This window comes from Pseudophryne corroboree, chromosome 5 (assembly GCF_028390025.1).
Source record: "Pseudophryne corroboree isolate aPseCor3 chromosome 5, aPseCor3.hap2, whole genome shotgun sequence".
In the NCBI taxonomy this organism is placed as follows: domain Eukaryota; kingdom Metazoa; phylum Chordata; class Amphibia; order Anura; family Myobatrachidae; genus Pseudophryne; species Pseudophryne corroboree.
Genome location: NC_086448.1, coordinates 450,139,960 through 450,158,828, shown reverse-complemented (window position 1 = coordinate 450,158,828; position 18,869 = coordinate 450,139,960). Strand labels below are relative to the sequence as shown.

Here is an 18,869-nt window from a genome sequence, read left to right as displayed (position 1 = left end):
CACCAATCACACCGTACAACTTGTGATCTGAACCCAGTTAACAGTATGACAAACGTAGGAGCCTCTGAACAGACGGCTCACAACAATAACAACCCGATTTTTTTGTAACAATAACTATGTACAAGTATTGCAGACAATCCGCACTTGGGATGGGCGCCCAGCATCCACTATGGACTACGAGAAATAGATTTATCGGTAAGTAAAATCTTATTTTCTCTGACGTCCTAGTGGATGCTGGGGACTCCGTCAGGACCATGGGGATTATACCAAAGCTCCCAAACGGGCGGGAGAGTGCGGATGACTCTGCAGCACCGAATGAGAGAACTCCAGGTCCTCTTTAGCCAGGGTATCAAATTTGTAGAATTTTACAAACGTGTTCTCCCCCGACCACGTAGCTGCTCGGCAGAGTTGTAATGCCGAGACCCCTCGGGCAGCCGCCCAGGATGAGCCCACCTTCCTTGTGGAATGGGCCTTGACAGATTTAGGCTGTGGCAGGCCTGCCACAGAATGTGCAAGTTGAATTGTGCTACAAATCCAACGAGCAATCGTCTGCTTAGAAGCAGGAGCACCTAGCTTGTTGGGTGCATACAGTATAAACAGCGAGTCAGATTTTCTGACTCCAGCCGTCCTTGAAATATATATTTTCAATGCCCTGACAACGTCCAGCAACTTGGAATCCTCCAAATCGCTAGTAGCCGCAGGCACCACAATAGGCTGGTTCAGGTGAAACGCTGACACCACCTAAGGCAGAAACTGAGGACGCGTCCGCAGTTCTGCCCCGTCCGAATGGAAAATCAGATATGGGCTTTTATACGATAAAGCCGCCAATTCTGACACTCTCCTGGCTGAAGCCAGGGCCAGTAGCATGGTTACTTTCCATGTAAGATATTTCAAATCCACCGATTTGAGTGGCTCAAACCAATGGGATTTGAGAAAATCCAAAACTACATTAAGGTCCCACGGAGCCACTGGGGGCACAACCGGGGGCTGTATATGTAGTACTCCTTTTACAAAAGTCTGGACTTCAGGAACTGAAGCCAATTCTTTCTGGAAGAAAATCGACAGGGCCGAAATTTGAACCTTAATGAACCCCAATTTGAGGCCCATAGACAATCCTGTTTGCAGGAAATGTAGGAATCGACCCAATTGAAATTCCTCCGTGGGGGCCTTCCTGGCCTCACACCACGCAACATATTTTCTCCAAATGCGGTGATAATGTTGTGCAGTCACCTCCTTCCTGGCTTTTACCAGTGTAGGAATGACCTCTTCCGGAATGCCCTTTTTCCCTTAGAATTCGGCGTTCAACCGCCATGCCGTCAAACGCAGCCGCGGTAAGTCTTGGAATAGACACGGTCCCTGCTGAAGCAGGTCCCGTCTTAGAGGTAGAGGCCACGGATCTTCCGTGAGCATCTCCTGAAGTTCCGGGTACCAAGTTCTTCTTGGCCAATCCGGAGCCACGAGTATCGTTCTTACTCCCCTTTGCCGTATAATTCTCAGTACTTTTGGTATGAGAGGCAGAGAAGGAAACACATACACTGACTGGAACCACCCACGGTGTTACCAGAGCGTCCACAGCTATTGCCTGAGGGTCTCTTGACCTGGCGCAATACCTGTCCAGTTTTTTGTTGAGGCGAGACGCCATCATATCCACCTTTGGTTTTTCCCAACGGTTCACAATCATGTGGAAGACTTCTGGATGAAGTCCCCACTCTCCCGGGTGGAGGTCGTGCCTGCTGAGGAAGTCTGCTTCCCAGTTGTCCACTCCCGGAATGAACACTGCTGACAGTGCTATCACATGATTTTTCGCCCAGCGAAGAATCCTTGCAGTTTCTGCCATTGCCCTCCTGCTTCTTGTGCCGCCCTGTCTGTTTACGTGGGCGACTGCCGTGATGTTGTCCCACTGGATCAATACCGGCTGACCTTGAAGCAGAGGTCTTGCTAAGCTTAGAACATTGTAAATTGCCCTTAGCTCCAGTATATTTATGTGGAGAGAAGTCTCCAGACTTGATCACACTCCCTGGAAATTTTTTCCCTGTGTGACTGCTCCCCAGCCTCTCAGGCTGGCATCCGTGGTCACCAGGACCCAGTCCTGAATGCCGAATCTGCGGCCTTTTAGTAGATGAGCACTCTGCAGCCACCGCAGAAGAAACACCCTTGTCCTTGGAGACAGGGTTATCCGCTGATGCATCTGAAGATGCGATCCGGACCATTTTTCCAGCAGATCCCACTGAAAAGTTCTTGCGTGAAATCTGCCGAATGGAATCGCTTCGTAAGAAGCCACCATTTTTCCCAGGACCCTTGTGCAATGATGCACTGACACTTTTCCTGGTTTTAGGAGGTTCCTGACTAGCTCGGATAACTCCCTGGCTTTCTTCTCCGGGAGAAACACCTTTTTCTGGACTGTGTCCAGAATCATCCCTAGGAACAGCAGACGTGTCGTCGGAAACAGCTGCGGTTTTGGAATATTTAGAATCCACCCGTGCTGTCGTAGAACTACTTGAGATAGTGCTACTCCGACCTCCAACTGTTCTCTGGACCTTGCCCTTATCAGGAGATCGTCCATTTTCTTTGAAGAAGAATCATCATTTCGGCCATTACCTTGGTAAGGACCCGGGGTGCCGTGGACAATCCAACCGGCAGCGTCTGAAACTGATAGTGACAGTTCTGTACCACGAACCTGAGGTACCCTTCGTGAGAAGGGCAAATTTGGACATGGAGGTAAGCATACCTGATGTCCCGGGACACCATATAGTCCCCTTCTTCCTGGTTCGCTATCACTGCTCTGAGTGACTCCATCTTGATTTGAACCTTTGTATGTAAGTGTTCAAATATTTCAGATTTAGAATAGGTCTCACCGAGCCGTCTGGCTTCAGTACCACAATATAGTGTGGAATAATACCCCTTTCCTTGTTGTAGGAGGGGTACTTTGATTATCACCTGCTGGGAATACAGCTTGTGAATTTTCCACTACTGCCTCCCTGTCGGAGGGAGACGTTGGTAAAGCAGACTTCAGGAACCTGCGAGGGGGAGACGTCTCAAATCTCCAATCTGTACCCCTGGGATACTACTTGTAGGATCCAGGGGTCCACTTGCGAGTGAGCCCACTGCGTGCTGAAACTCTTGAGACGACCCCCCACCGCACCTGAGTCCGCTTGTACGGCCCCAGCGTCATGCTGAGGACTTGGCAGAAGCGGTGGAGGGCTTCTGTTCCTGGGAAGGGGCTGCCTGCTGCAGTCTTCTTCCCTTTCCTCTATCCCATGGCAGATATGACTGGCCTTTTGCCCGCTTTATGGGGACGAAAGGACTGAGGCTGAAAAGACGTTGTCTTTTTCTCCCTTATACGGCAATACTTCCATGTGCCGTTTGGAATCTGCATCACCTGACCACTGTCGTGTCCATAAACAACTTCTGGCAGATATGGACATCGCACTTACTCTTGATGCCAGAGTGTAAATATCCCTCTGTGCATCTCGCATATATAGAAATGCATCCTTTAAATGCTCTATAGTCAATAAAATACTGTCCCTGTCAAGGGTATCAATATTTTCAGTCAGGGAATCCGACCAAGCCACCCCAGCGCTGCACATCCAGGCTGAGGCGATCGCTGGTCGCAGTATAACACCAGTATGTGTGTATATACTTTTTAGGATATTTTCCAGCCTCCTATCAGCTGGCTCCTTGAGGGCGGCCGTATCTGGAGACGGTAACGCCACTTGTTTTGATAAGCGTGTGAGCGCCTTATCCACCCTAAGGGGTGTTTCCCAACGCGCCCTAACTTCTGGCGGGAAAGGGTATACCGCCAATAATTTTCTATCGGGGGAAACCCACGCATCATCACACACTTCATTTAATTTATCTGATTCAGGAAAAACTACAGGTAGTTTTTTCACACTCCACATAATACCCTTTTTTGTGGTACTTGTAGTATCAGAAATATGTAACACCTCCTTCATTGCCCTTAACAAGTAACGTGTGGCCCTAAAGGAAAATACGTTTGTTTCTTCACCGTCGACACTGGAGTCAGTGTCCGTGTCTGTGTCTGTGTCGACCGACTGAGGTAAAAGGACGTTTTAACGCTCCTGACGGTGTTTGAGACGCCTGGACAGGTACTAATTGGTTTGCCGGCCGTCTCATGTCGTTAACCGACCTTGCAGCGTGTTGACATTATCACGTAATTCCTTAAATAAGCCATCCATTCCGGTGTCGACTCCCTAGAGAGTGACATCACCATTACAGGCAATTGCTCCGCCTCCTCACCAACATCGTCCTCATACATGTCGACACACACGTACCGACACACAGCACACACACAGGGAATGCTCTGATAGAGGACAGGACCCCACTAGCCCTTTGGAGAGACAGAGGGAGAGTTTGCCAGCACACACCAAAACGCTATAATTATACAGGGACAACCTTTATAAAAGTGTTTTTCCCTTATAGCATCTTAATATATATAATCATATCGCCAAATAAGTGCCCCCCCTCTCTGTTTTAACCCTGTTTCTGTAGTGCAGTGCAGGGGAGAGCCTGGGAGCCTTCCCACCAGCATTTCTGTGAGGGAAAATGGCGCTGTGTGCTGAGGAGAATAGGCCCCGCCCCCTTTTCGGCAGGCTTCTTCTCCAGTTTTTCTGAGACCTGGCAGGGGTTAAATACATCCATATAGCCCCAGGGGCTATATGTGATGTATCTTTTAGCCAGTATAGGTATTTCATTGCTGCCCAGGGCGCCCCCCGCAGCGCCCTGCACCCTCCGTGACCGCTGGTGTGAAGTGTGTGACAACAATGGCGCACAGCTGCAGTGCTGTGCGCTACCTCATGAAGACTGAAAAGTCTTCTGCCGCCGGTTTCTGGACCTCTTCACTTTTCGGCATCTGCAAGGGGGTCGGCGGCGCGGCTCCGGGACCGGACTCCATGGCTGGGCCTGTGTTCGATCCCTCTGGAGCTAATGGTGTCCAGTAGCCTAAGAAGCCAATCCATCCTGCACGCAGGTGAGTTCACTTCCTCTCCCCTAAGTCCCTCGTTGCAGTGAGCCTGTTGCCAGCAGGACTCACTGTAAAATAAAAAACCTAAAAACTTTTTCTAAGCAGCTCTTTCGGAGAGCCACCTAGATTGCACCCTGCTCGGACGGGCACAAAAACCTAACTGAGGCTTGGAGGAGGGTCATGGGGGGAGGAGCCAGTGCACACCACCTGATCCTAAAGCTTTATTTTTGTGCCCTGTCTCCTGCGGAGCCGCTAATCCCCATGGTCCTGACGGAGTCCCCAGCATCCACTAGGACGTCAGAGAAATATACACACACACACACACACACACACACACACACACACACACACACACACACACACCACATATACGCCCCAAGTCCGGCCCAACTGCAGCGCATCATGGGTTTGCCCAGTTACTTGCTTTTTTGCTTTACTTTTAAACATTAGTCAGGCTCATTGTTCATCCTCATTTCTGCAATGCTAAGATTCTTGAACAAGTCATAAAAATGATGACCTATTAGTGGATTGTGACGCACTACTGATTCAAATTTATTTTTAAATATTAAAGTTCAGCCAAAACAAGTAGCTGATTTTTTTATTGCATAGTAATTGACTATATTAACCATCAGATTTTTTAAATTTGACAATTTCGCCTGTTTTGTGAAGATTAAAACTAAAATGTCCTTAATTTTTTAATTGGTCAACTATAAAGGTTAGTAAATATATCTTGCATATTGATATGTTGCATACATTCTACTACTTTAGCATAATTGTAGGTATTCTAGTAGATTTTTTTAAGATGCTTCAGGCCTGTCCCTTTTCCAGTTTATAAGGATCTACTTTTTTCTGTTATTGTTTTTCCATGCGTTGCATGAGCGTGTGCTTCTAGTGTGTATGCGTCTGTGTATACCTTTTTCCCCTTTATTTCTGTATCTTTATAAAATGTAAATAATATTCAATTTGAATATTTTAAAATAAACAAAAACAAAGAAGGCTACTTCCACAATATGCAGTATATGTTAAGCTGGCATACACTGAAGTTTACAGTCTTCCTCATCTGGTCAATACTATACTACAAGTCACTCACAATTAAACATAATTGCTATGCTTTTATCCAGTTTGTGTCATAACTGACCACGGTCTCAAAAGTAGGACCTTCCCAAAGATATAGCAGTTATTAGACACCTGATAGGCATATGAATATCCTTACAAAGAATTAAGGTTCAAAAAGGGTTGAGATTGCCTAAAGGATAAAAAAAAAAAAAGGGTCAGACTAGATGGGCCAAGTGGTTCTTATCTGCCGTCAAATTCTATGATTCTATGACATGTTGGATTTAGTAAGTTGTGTTAAGGTAGAAGAGAAATTTCCAAACTGTACTGAAATGGTATAGGAGAACATATAGTAGCATAATAGAGACAATTAGACGGTACATCGCCATTAAAACTGACTGCACATCTCGTGGTGCACAGTATAATCCTTTATGCAAATTGGAAGTATAAAACTACAGCCACACTGCCCAGACCAGGCTGCTCCCTAAAGTTAGTTGCCAGAATATAAAGCACTTATTGGAAAAGCTAAGGTAAGAACAACTGTGACACAGAATGACCTCAGTATGAGTTATGCGGCATTACCACTTAGCCACTGGTCAGTCCCCTTTACATGTGTAGGTAAGATGGGTTTATGTGTGGTGGAATCCAGGAGCAGTGGTTTGCCACTAGTCGAGTAGCAAGTGCTGCATATCATTGCTGAAAACTACACTTGCCTATCTTTAGTTCAAGGTTTTTTTCTCTCCTTTTTTGTTCTGATCAATTGCAATAAACATCTTTGCTTGCCTTAAAAACATACGTGTTCTTTACTGGCTGCCTGTGCAAATGTATTTTATTTATTTTCTTGTTTCTACATTATAGTGCAGCCAACAGATGGCTTTAAACTGATTAGGAGACACTGAGCTCCCCAGAGGCTAAATTATGAATAAATGATTACAAACAGCCCTAATCAAGAGTTCATTAAAAATAAGAACTGCTACAAATGGACTCTGGCTCCAGGACTCACCAATGTGATCATTATATTGGAACATTTTGTGAAAAAATACACTTTGCCCATTAGTCTGCTTATCTTCAAATGACACCATTTGGAAGCTGCCATTGTTATGTTATAAAGCCCTGCTGTTATTATTGAACAGTATATTCGCATTGTACTTAATTTTGAGTCCTTACCATATGAAAGAAAGTGTTGTAGACCAGCTTGCATACTGCACCTCTATGTATCTCCTTGCCTAATAGTGACTAGCCTGTTCTTATCTATATACACCAACATCGCTACTAGTGAAATGTAGTGCCTCAAGGTGTGTAAAGGAGGAATGTGATGAATATAGTCCATGTTGTCTGGTTGCTGCATTACCTATACTCTTTACTCTGGGTAGGTTCAAATTTCCCATCTAGACTTAACAAAAGGAGTACATTATAGATTAATATTAAACACACTAATTTATAGTTATCCGCTGGTTTTCTTCTCTAGCTAGATGATGTATGTGTGAATTTAGAGTATAGGGGGCCTTATTCAGGTTTGTTAGCAAACCAAAAAGTTAGCAGTTGGGCAAAACCATGTTGCATTGCAGGTGGGACAGATGTAACATGTGCAGAGAGAGTTAGATGTGTTCAAACTGAAATCGAAAATGCAGTGTAGAAATTAAGCAGACAGTATTTACCATGCACAGAAACACTGTAACCCACCAAAATCTAAATCTCTCTGCACATGGTACATCTGTCCCCCCTGCATTGCAACATGCTTTAGTCCAAATTCTAACTGGGTTTTCTCTAAACGTCCTAGTGGATGCTGGGGACTCCGTCAGGACCATGGGGATTAGCGGCTCCGCAGGAGACAGGGCACAAAAATAAAGCTTTAGGATCAGGTGGTGTGCACTGGCTCCTCCCCCTATGACCCTCCTCCAAGCCTCAGTTAGGTTTTTGTGCCCGTCCGAGCAGGGTGCAATCTAGGTGGCTCTCTTAAGGAGCTGCTTAGAAAAAGTTTTAGGTTTTTTATTTTCAGTGAGTCCTGCTGGCAACAGGCTCACTGCATCGAGGGACTTAGGGGAGAGAAGTTCAACTCACCTGCGTGCAGGATGGATTGGCTTCTTAGGCTACTGGACACCATTAGCTCCAGAGGGAGTCGGAACACAGGTCTCACCCTGGGGTTCGTCCCGGAGCCGCGCCGCCGACCCCCCTTGCAGATGCTGAAGATTGAAGGTCCAGAAACCGGCGGCAGAAGGCTTTTCAGTCTTCATGAAGGTAGCGCACAGCACTGCAGCTGTGCGCCATTGTTGTCACACACTTCACACCATTAGGTCACGGAGGGTGCAGGGCGCTGCTGGGGGCGCCCTGGGCAGCAATGTATAATACTTTTTATGGCTAAAAAATACATCACATATAGCCCTTGAGGCTATATGGATGTATTTAACCCCTGCCAGATATCTCAAACTCCGGGAGAAAAGCCCGCCGGAATAGGGGGCGGGGCTTATTCTCCTCAGCACACAGCGCCATTTTCCTGCTCAGCTCCGCTGTGAGGAAGGCTCCCAGGACTCTCCCCTGCACTGCACTACAGAAACAGGGTAAAACAGAGAGGGGGGGCACTTTTTTTGGCGATATTTTATATATTTAAGCTGCTATAAGGATACAACACTTATATAAGGTTGTTCCCATATATATTATAGCGCTTGGGTGTGTGCTGGCAAACTCTCCCTCTGTCTCCCCAAAGGGCTAGTGGGGTCCTGTCTTCGATAAGAGCATTCCCTGTGTGTCTGCTGTGTGTCGGTACGTGTGTGTCGACATGTATGAGGACGATGTTGGTGTGGAGGCAGAGCAATTGCCGATAATGGTGATGTCACCCCCCAGGGAGTCGACACCGGAATGGATGGCTTTGTTTATGGAATTACGTGATAATGTCAGCACATTACAAAAATTAGTTGACGACATGAGACGGCCGGAAAACCAGTTGGTACCTGCCCAGGCGTCTCAGACACCGTCAGGGGCTGTAAAACGCCCTTTACCTCAGTCGGTCGACACAGACCCAGACACGGACACTGAATCTAGTGTCGACGGTGAAGAAACAAACGTATTTTCAAGTAGGGCCACACGTTATATGATCACGGCAATGAAGGAGGCTTTGCATATCTCTGGTACTGCAAGTACCACAAAAAGGGGTATTATGTGGGGGGTGAAAAAACTACCTGTAGTTTTTCCTGAATCAGAGGAATTGAATGATGTATGTGATGAAGCGTGGGTTAACCCAGATAGAAAAGTGCTAATTTCAAAAAAGTTATTGGCATTATACCCTTTCCCGCCAGAGGTTAGGGCGCGCTGGGAAACACCCCCTAAGGTGGATAAGGCGCTCACACGCTTATCAAAACAAGTGGCGTTACCGTCTCCTGATACGGCCGCCCTCAAGGATCCAGCTGATAGGAGGCTGGAAACTACCCTAAAAAGTATATACACACATACTGGTGTTATACTGCGACCAGCCATCGCCTCAGCCTGGATGTGCAGTGCTGGGGTGATCTGGTCGGATTCCCTGACTGAAAATATTGATACCCTGGATAGGGACAGTATTTTACAGACTTTAGAGCAATTAAAGGATGCTTTTCTTTATATGCGAGATGCTCAGAGGGATATTTGCACTCTGGCATCGAGAGTAAGTGCGATGTCCATATCTGCCAGAAGAAGTTTATGGACACGACAGTGGTCAGGTGATGCGGATTCCAAACGGCATATGGAAGTATTGCCGTATAAAGGGGAGGAATTATTTGGCGTCGGTCTATCGGATCTGGTGGCCACGGCAACGGCCGGGAAATCCACCTTTTTTACCTCAGACCCCCTCCCAACAGAAAAAGACACCGTCTTTTCAGCCGCAGTCCTTTCGGTCCTATAAGAACAAGCGGGCAAAAGGACAGTCATATCTGCCCCGAGGCAGAGGAAAGGGTAAGAGAGGGCAGCAAGCAGCTCCTTCCCAGGAACAGAAGCCCTCCGCGGGTTCTGCAAAGCCCTCAGCATGACGCTGGGGCTTTACAAGCGGACTCAGAAACGGTGGGGGGTCGACTCAAGAATTTCAGCGCGCAGTGGGCTTGCTCACAGGTGGACCCCTGGATCCTGCAGATAATATCTCAGGGTTACAGGTTGGAATTCGAGAAGTCTCCCCCTCGCCGGTTCCTAAAGTCTGCTCTGCCAACGTCTCCCTCAGACAGGGCGACGGTATTGGAAGCCATTCACAAGCTGTATTCTCAGCAGGTGATAGTCAAGGTACCCCTCCTACAACAGGGAAAGGGGTATTATTCCACACTATCTGTGGTACCGAAGCCGGACGGCTCGGTAAGACCTATTCTAAATCTGAAATCTTTGAACCTGTACATACAAAAATTCAAGTTCAAGATGGAGTCACTCAGAGCAGTGATAGCGAATCTGGAAGAAGGGGACTTTATGGTGTCCCTGGACATCAAGGATGCTTACCTGCATGTCCCAATTTGCCCTTCACATCAAGGGTACCTCAGGTTCGTGGTGCAAAACTGTCATTATCAGTTTCAGACGCTGCCGTTTGGATTGTCCACGGCACCTCGGGTCTTTACCAAGGTAATGGCCGAAATGATGTTTCTTCTGCGAAGAAAAGGCGTATTAATTATCCCTTACTTGGACGATCTCCTGATAAGAGCAAGGTCCAGAGAACAGCTGGAGGACGGAGTAGCACTAACCCAAGTAGTGCTGCAACAACACGGGTGGATTCTGAATTTCCCAAAATCTCAGTTGACCCAGACAACATGTCTGCTGTTCCTGGGAATGATTCTGGACACGGTTCAGAAAAAGGTGTTTCTTCCGGAGGAGAAAGCCAGGGAGTTATCCGAACTTGTCAGGAACCTCCTAAAACCAGGAAAAGTGTCTGTGCATCAATGCACAAGAGTCCTGGGAAAGATGGTGGCTTCTTACGAAGCAATCCCATTCGGCAGATTCCACGCACAAATTTTTCAGTGGGATCTGCTGGACAAATGGTCCGGATCGCATCTGCAGATGCATCAGCGGATAACCTTATCGCCACGGACAAGGGTGTCTCTTCTGTGGTGGTTACAGAGTGCTCATCTGTTACAAGGCCGCAGATTCGGCATACAGGACTGGGTCCTGGTGACCACGGATGCCAGTCTGAGAGGCTGGGGAGCGGTCACACAGGGAAGAAACTTCCAGGGAGTATGGTCAAGCCTGGAGATGTCTCTTCACATAAATATACTGGAGCTAAGAGCGATTTACAATGCTCTAAGCCTGGCAAAACCCCTGCTTCAGGGTCGGCCGGTGTTGATCCAGTCGGACAACATCACGGCAGTCGCCCACGTAAACAGACAGGGCGGCACAAGAAGCAGGAGAGCAATGGCAGAAGCTGCAAGGATTCTTCGCTGGGCGGAAGATCATGTGATAGCACTGTCAGCAGTGTTCATTCCGGGAGTGGACAACTGGGAAGCAGACTTCCTCAGCAGACACGATCTACACCCGGGAGAGTGGGGACTTCATCCAGAAGTCTTCCACATGATTGTGAACCGTTGGGAAAAACCAAAGGTGGATATGATGGCGTCTCGCCTCAACAAAAAACTGGACAGGTATTGCGCCAGGTCAAGAGACCCTCAGGCAATAGCTGTGGATGCTCTGGTAACACCGTGGGTGTTCCAGTCAGTGTATGTGTTTCCTCCTCTGCCTCTCATACCCAAAGTACTGAGAATTATACGGCAAAGGGGAGTAAGAACGATACTCGTGGCTCCGGATTGGCCAAGAAGAACTTGGTACCCGGAACTTCAGGAGATGCTCACGGAAAATCCGTGGCCTCTACCTCTAAGACGGGACCTGATTCAGCAGGGACCGTGTCTATTCCAAGACTTACCGCGGCTGCGTTTGACGGCGTGGCGGTTGAACGCCGAATTCTAAGGGAAAAAGGCATTCCGGAAGAGGTCATCCCTACACTGGTTAAAGCCAGGAAGGAGGTGACTGCACAACATTATCACCGCATTTGGAGAAAATATGTTGCGTGGTGCGAGGCCAGGAAGGCCCCCACGGAGGAATTTCAATTGGGTCGATTCCTACATTTCCTGCAAACAGGATTGTCTATGGGCCTCAAGTTGGGGTCCATTAAGGTTCAAATTTCGGCCCTGTCGATTTTCTTCCAGAAAGAATTGGCTTCAGTTCCTGAAGTCCAGACTTTTGTAAAAGGAGTACTACATATACAGCCCCCGATTGTGCCCCCAGTGGCTCCGTGGGACCTTAATGTAGTTTTGGATTTTCTCAAATTCCATTGGTTTGAGCCACTCAAATCGGCGGATTTGAAATATCTTACATGGAAAGTAACCATGCTACTGGCCCTGGCTTCAGCCAGGAGAGTGTCAGAATTGGCGGCTTTATCGTATAAAAGCCCATATCTGATTTTCCATTCGGACAGGGCAGAACTGCGGACGCGTCCTCATTTTCTGCCTAAGGTGGTGTCAGCGTTTCACCTGAACCAGCCTATTGTGGTGCCTGCGGCTACTAGCGATTTGGAGGATTCCAAGTTGCTGGACGTTGTCAGGGCATTGAAAATATATATTTCAAGGACGGCTGGAGTCAGAAAATCTGACTCGCTGTTTATACTGTATGCACCCAACAAGCTGGGTGCTCCTGCTTCTAAGCAGACGATTGCTCGTTGGATTTGTAGCACAATTCAACTTGCACATTCTGTGGCAGGCCTGCCACAGCCTAAATCTGTCAAGGCCCATTCCACAAGGAAGGTGGGCTCATCCTGGGCGGCTGCCCGAGGGGTCTCGGCATTACAACTCTGCCGAGCAGCTACGTGGTCGGGGGAGAACACGTTTGTAAAATTCTACAAATTTGATACCCTGGCTAAAGAGGACCTGGAGTTCTCTCATTCGGTGCTGCAGAGTCATCCGCACTCTCCCGCCCGTTTGGGAGCTTTGGTATAATCCCCATGGTCCTGACGGAGTCCCCAGCATCCACTAGGACGTTTAGAGAAAATAAGATTTTACTTACCGATAAATCTATTTCTCGTAGTCCGTAGTGGATGCTGGGCGCCCATCCCAAGTGCGGATTGTCTGCAATACTTGTACATAGTTATTGTTACAAAAAAATCGGGTTGTTCTTGTTGTGAGCCGTCTGTTCAGAGGCTCCTACGTTGTCATACTGTTAACTGGGTTCAGATCACAAGTTGTACGGTGTGATTGGTGTGGCTGGTATGAGTCTTACCCGGGATACAAAATCCTTCCTTATTGTGTACGCTCGTCCGGGCACAGTATCCTAACTGAGGCTTGGAGGAGGGTCATAGGGGGAGGAGCCAGTGCACACCACCTGATCCTAAAGCTTTATTTTTGTGCCCTGTCTCCTGCGGAGCCGCTAATCCCCATGGTCCTGACGGAGTCCCCAGCATCCACTATGGACTACGAGAAATAGATTTATCGGTAAGTAAAATCTTATTTTTTTCTAGCTTGCTAACAAACCTAAATAAACCCCAGAGTTAGAAGCACTAAAGGCACGCGCCAAACTTCCGTTCTTTTGTAAATGTAAAGCAGTAGAATTGAATCGGAGAAGTAATTACATCATGACAGTGAACATCAATGTTTGGCGTTGCTGCTATATATAGATAGACATATATTTTTTTACACTATGCTTACGCTGTACACAACTAAAAAAATGAACATCCTTACTCCCCCAACTCCTGCCACCAATTGGTGCTTATTTTCTCTGGTGCAAAGCCTGTCATTTGAAGTTGTGTGAGAAACTCCTAGCGTTGGCCTTCTTTGCTGAAAATGTGTTGCAATACAACTAGGACACACAATGGGGCTGTGCTAATTAATTTGATATGACACTTGTATATCTGTACACAACGTGCTACAATGTAGAACCCACAATTTTTTTTCCCCTAGAAGGTCTGTTCTGAGGCTAGATTTATGAGGACATATCTGTATTTGATCAGTGTCTCAGCTTTGTAAATAAAGGCCCTATTTATCCAAATTATTCTTAGTTACTGACTAAATATCAGGCAGATCACCTGAGAGAGCAGACCAGACCCCCAGATTCTGCCCACTTCCCCAGTAAAGAAGATGGGCCGTGACCATGATTCACATTGCCTCACACCTCCTATGTGATTTTTCCCTTGCAGCATATACCAGAGGACAAGCATAAAATGCTTTCAATTATGACTGAAATTGGTCTTCGCAATCATTGCCGAAATTATTGGAGCTAAAATAAGTAGGGCAGCATCATGTTTAAAGTGAGTTAGTCTTCCAAATCTAAATATTACTCATATTTGGCACGAATATTCTTTCGTTGCTATATGTTTCAAGAAATGATGGCATTTTAATCAAGGTCGTTTTTGAACTCACCCAGTCATTTCACCTGTTACACGCAGTGATTTGCAAATGCTTTCCAAATGGACTGTGGGATGTAGAACAGATGTTCTCCTCACATGCAGCTGATGATGTGACAGGAAATGATGTACACTCATGAGACTTGTCATAGCCGTTTAACCAAGGCTAGCTGCAGATGCAGAATGATGATTCTTTTCCTAGAACATAGTTATTGAGGCATGCGCTGTTCTGGAGGGAGAACTACATCCAGTAAAGAAAGTCCCTTAAAAACTGCTTGTTGCTTTCTAACATATTGTATGCTCGGGTGTGGTGTGCTTGATCGGCGGTCAGCATGCATATGCCGGGATCCTGGCAGTGGAATCCTGGCAGAGGGGGTGAGCGCAACAAGCCCCTTGCGGGCTCGGTGGCAACCGACGGGTTCTATTCCCAGTCTATGGGTGTCGTGGACACCCACGAGTGGGAATAGTACCTGTTTGTCAGCATGCTGACCGTCAGGATTGTGAGAGAGCGGGATGTAGGGGGAGGTTATGTGACCGTCGGTCTCCTGATCCCATCCTGTATGCTCCATAGTGTATATACTGCATGCTGCATAATAATTTCAAGACGTTTACAAGCAAACTGTATGCTAGCACCTACTGTGGTTCTATTTCCACATCCCTAAACCTGAAAATACTGTGAGGATATGGGGTAATTAGCTCATTAGAAGGGTGTATTGGTGCAGTGTTCGAGTCCACACACAGCTTTTTCACAGAATAAATGAAATATTGCATTACTGTCAGCATAAATGAAATGAAATAAAACAGCCTTGCCCCTGCGTGGGACACTGACTCGCTTGGCAGCCCCTGACTATCCCTGGGCAGCTAGTCTGCAAATGAAAAGTCTCTCAGTCTTGCCTGCTTCCTTGTAGGTTAAATTACAGGCTTTGTTCGGGATTGGCTCAGTTTGGCTTCCCAGACTTCTCGCATTCAAGTTTCAGTGGCCTGGCTTCTTCTCAGCAACATGAGCTCGGTCACAGAGTTTGGTAGCCCACCCTGCCATATGCAGGTCTGGACTGGATTTCACAACCTTTCTTGGGCTGTACACACAGGCAGCAGGCTCCTCTGGCTGTTACAGTCTCACCTAGACTGCACTCTCCAGCTACAGGCATTAGGTGTGCTCACACCTATCCCTCTTGCATATCTCATTAATGCAACGTACCTTCATACTGCCACAACACGCACGTGATCAATTATCTTGGAAGCCTGATTTCCAGGAATTTGTGAAAAACCAGACAATAAAATAAATAAATACAGTACTGCTGATTGGTAATAGCTATAGACATGATATGACTATTGATCATCTCTTCTTACCATCTTTGTAAAGAGCACTGCTTAATAACTTAAGAGGAGGTCAGTGGCAGGGTCAGTAAGTGGAGTCTATAGTAGTTGAACCATAGTGTTATAAACTACAACACATCTGTAACCTCAGGACTACGGATAATGCATACCATACCTACTGTATATGATGTACTCTCTAAACACAAGCCATATACTGTGGGTCTTAGTGTTTGCTTTGTAGAATAAATGATCAAAAAATTGTATCTGAAATTCTTCTTGCCATATGCATAAATAATTATTCTACCAACCATATGGCTGGTGGTTGTATAAAATATATATATATATCTTTTGATTTTATGGTAAACCAATAGAGCAACTGTGATTTATTGTGTGTGAGTTTTAGTTGCCTGAATCTTGATCCTCACCACAGATAATGTTCCCCCTCTTTGGGTATCGTGTATACCCTTGAGTGGAAATAGCCCCTGTGCGCCAGTATTCAGGCTGGCGGCATTGCCAGCTGGCAGGATTCTGGCATCGGCATCCTAATCGCCAGGATCCCAACAGCTGGCAAATTGAATGGATCCCAAAAATAATATGGAAGTCTCGGCACAATAAGAAGGGTCCATCTATATAACAGACTGTTTACATGCAGCAAAAGTTTTTGTTTTTTTTGTTTTTGTTTTTTGCAAAGGTGCACACGTGCGGTCGGCTCAGTGCAGTTAAGCTGCATGCCTACTTTATAGTCTTGAACCTATACACCTAGATTTGTGTGTAGATGGCAAAAGTGGTAGTGACACACTGTGCAAAACTTCATGGAAAATTCCAACCTCCTGCATTTATAGAAAGGCAACCAAATGAAACCATTTTATTTTTGCCTAATATTTTGGACAGTACCTCTCAACATTTGGTACTTAACAATTGAGACCAATGTATACCAAAGGTATCCTCTCCCAAAAAGGGGTCATGGCCTTGTAAACATTTCCCCTACCCCCACCTTGTTTCTGTCATTCTGAGGTCTTGGCTATCCCTCCCAAAGTGGGACAGTGTGTGTGTGTGTGTGTGTGTGTGTGTGTGTGTGTGTGTGTGTGTGGGGGGGGGGGGAAGGGGAATGGTGTATGGTTTAGCCACAGTAATAGTAGTAATTAGAGTGAGGGGGCATTAGGCATGCCTCTGTACTTTTGTTTGTTTAATCTTCTTTTTCTTGTCACATTGTGTATATCTTTGCATCTAGAAGGTACATAATTTTTTCCATTAAATATTGGGCAAGTACTGATTTGTAGCTATGACTTGTAGGAAAAAAAGAGCAAGTTTTTCCTTAGAGATTTTGCTGTATAATTACATACATCCCAGCTGTCCCGCTTTCCCTGGGGCTGGCCCATCGGTTCCACCTGCAGCCGGCAGTGTCTCGCGGTGGATGGGGGAGTTGGGGAGAGTGCTTACATCCCTGCTCTGCAGTGCAGCAGGAGAGGCGTAGAGTAGATGCCATGGGTATGCACACATCATCTCTTCACAGTGCTGGGGGGAGTCAGGGGCAGCCCAGCATCTTGGAGAGTGCTAGGTACTCCCCCCCACATTGACACATCTGGACGGGTCCTGCGAGGCTCCACTGCTACTGCACTAATCCGTTGATTTCTGCAAATAAACATGCATGTGTGAGTGCATTTATCTTTTGTGCAAATATACTGTACTGCATGTACGGGTGTGTATGTACACCAGGGTTTTAAGTGGTCCTGGTGAGGTGGTGGAACTCATGGAGGAGGACCATGGAGGCACCAGGACCTGAGGAAGGAGTAGGTGGCTGCAGCTCATCAGTAACACTAGTGCCGCCTGTATCATCGATTGACACAGATGATGGGGTGGGCTTTTATGTTGGAATTACTGTGCAGGGCAATGGAGATAGTGGAACTAGTTCCCCCTACCATTACAGGTGGTGGAACTCAGTTCCACCTCGTTCCTCCCCACTTTAACCCCTGATGTACAGATATGGCCATACTAATCTGACCCGCGACTTTTAATTTGCCGTGACCGCTATTTTTTTAATTTTATTTTTTAGACGTTTCTGGAAAGGACCCACAATTTTGTCAAGCGACGGCAGGTTGTACAGTAGTCATTTAATGTTATCTATGTCTACTGGGTGTGGTGATCCCTCCTTTTTTCTGTTAGCTACTTAAGGGGGTTACACACGGAGAGATGTGGGCTGAGCGATCTATCACAGAACGCTGTGCACACATCTCTCCCCCCCCCCCCCCCCCCCCTGCTCAGCACACTGAGCGGGGGGGGGGGGGGGGGAATGCTCACTTCGCCCAGCGGTGAAGTGAGCGATGTAACTAGGTTGTGACTGCATGCAGGCCAGTCTAGAACCGGTGCAGTGCGGGGCCACGCATTGCTATCGCTATGGGGCATACACATGAAGGGATCCATGCTTAATTTCGAAGCAATCGGGTCAGATTGCTTAGAAATTAAGAATACAACTCTCCGTGTGTACCCCCCTTTACTTAGTCTTAAGCTGGTTACACACTTGTCCAATCACCGGGAGATCACACTGCAGATCAGAGTGTTTACACAATCCTTCTGCAGATCTGCTCACAGATTCTACAGCCAGTTCTCGCTACACACTTGTCCAATTTCTCAGCAGACCAATTTGCCATCCAGGTCTTCTTTCTTCTGGAGCTCTTCACCGCTCCTCCTCTGCCGTCGGACTGACAGCTGCTGCCTTGCACTGGCTAATATTAGCCGTCACAAGGGGGCGGGGTGATAACACAGTGAGCCGTGGTTGGCTCGCCATGGCCATCTTAAATTTAAAAATGGCGCCATGGCACCATTTTTTAAACTGGAAGCGGTGCACAGGTAGAGTTACCTGTACCGCCACCTTGCTTTCTGTCGCCATACCCTCTGCTGAGCCCGCAGCAGCAGTGAACAGTGCTGGGCTCCCTCCAGATCCCACAACGCTGATAGTGTGCTGGGCTGCTGTGAACCAGAGATCGGTCGTCTGCTCCGGTCTCCGCAGCCTACACACTATGTCAGTGGCATGGACAGCAGTTTTTAATCCGGTTTATAAACCAGGAAACCTGAAAGGTGACCAGGATCGGATGTGCAGGTCGGTCGGTGGAGGGCACACACTTGTTCAATGTCAGGCAAACCGGTCGGTTGGGAATCGGATTTCCAGAGGATTGGACAAGTGTGTACCCAGCT

At 47.0% G+C, this 18,869-nt stretch overlaps 1 protein-coding gene across 3 annotated transcripts in view; it reads left to right on the top strand.

The window, feature by feature from the left end:
* Window positions 1–18,869, top strand: part of CTNNAL1 (catenin alpha like 1) — a 560,796-nt gene that overhangs the window by 169,760 nt on the left and 372,167 nt on the right. The gene's annotated exons all lie outside the window — the stretch shown is intronic.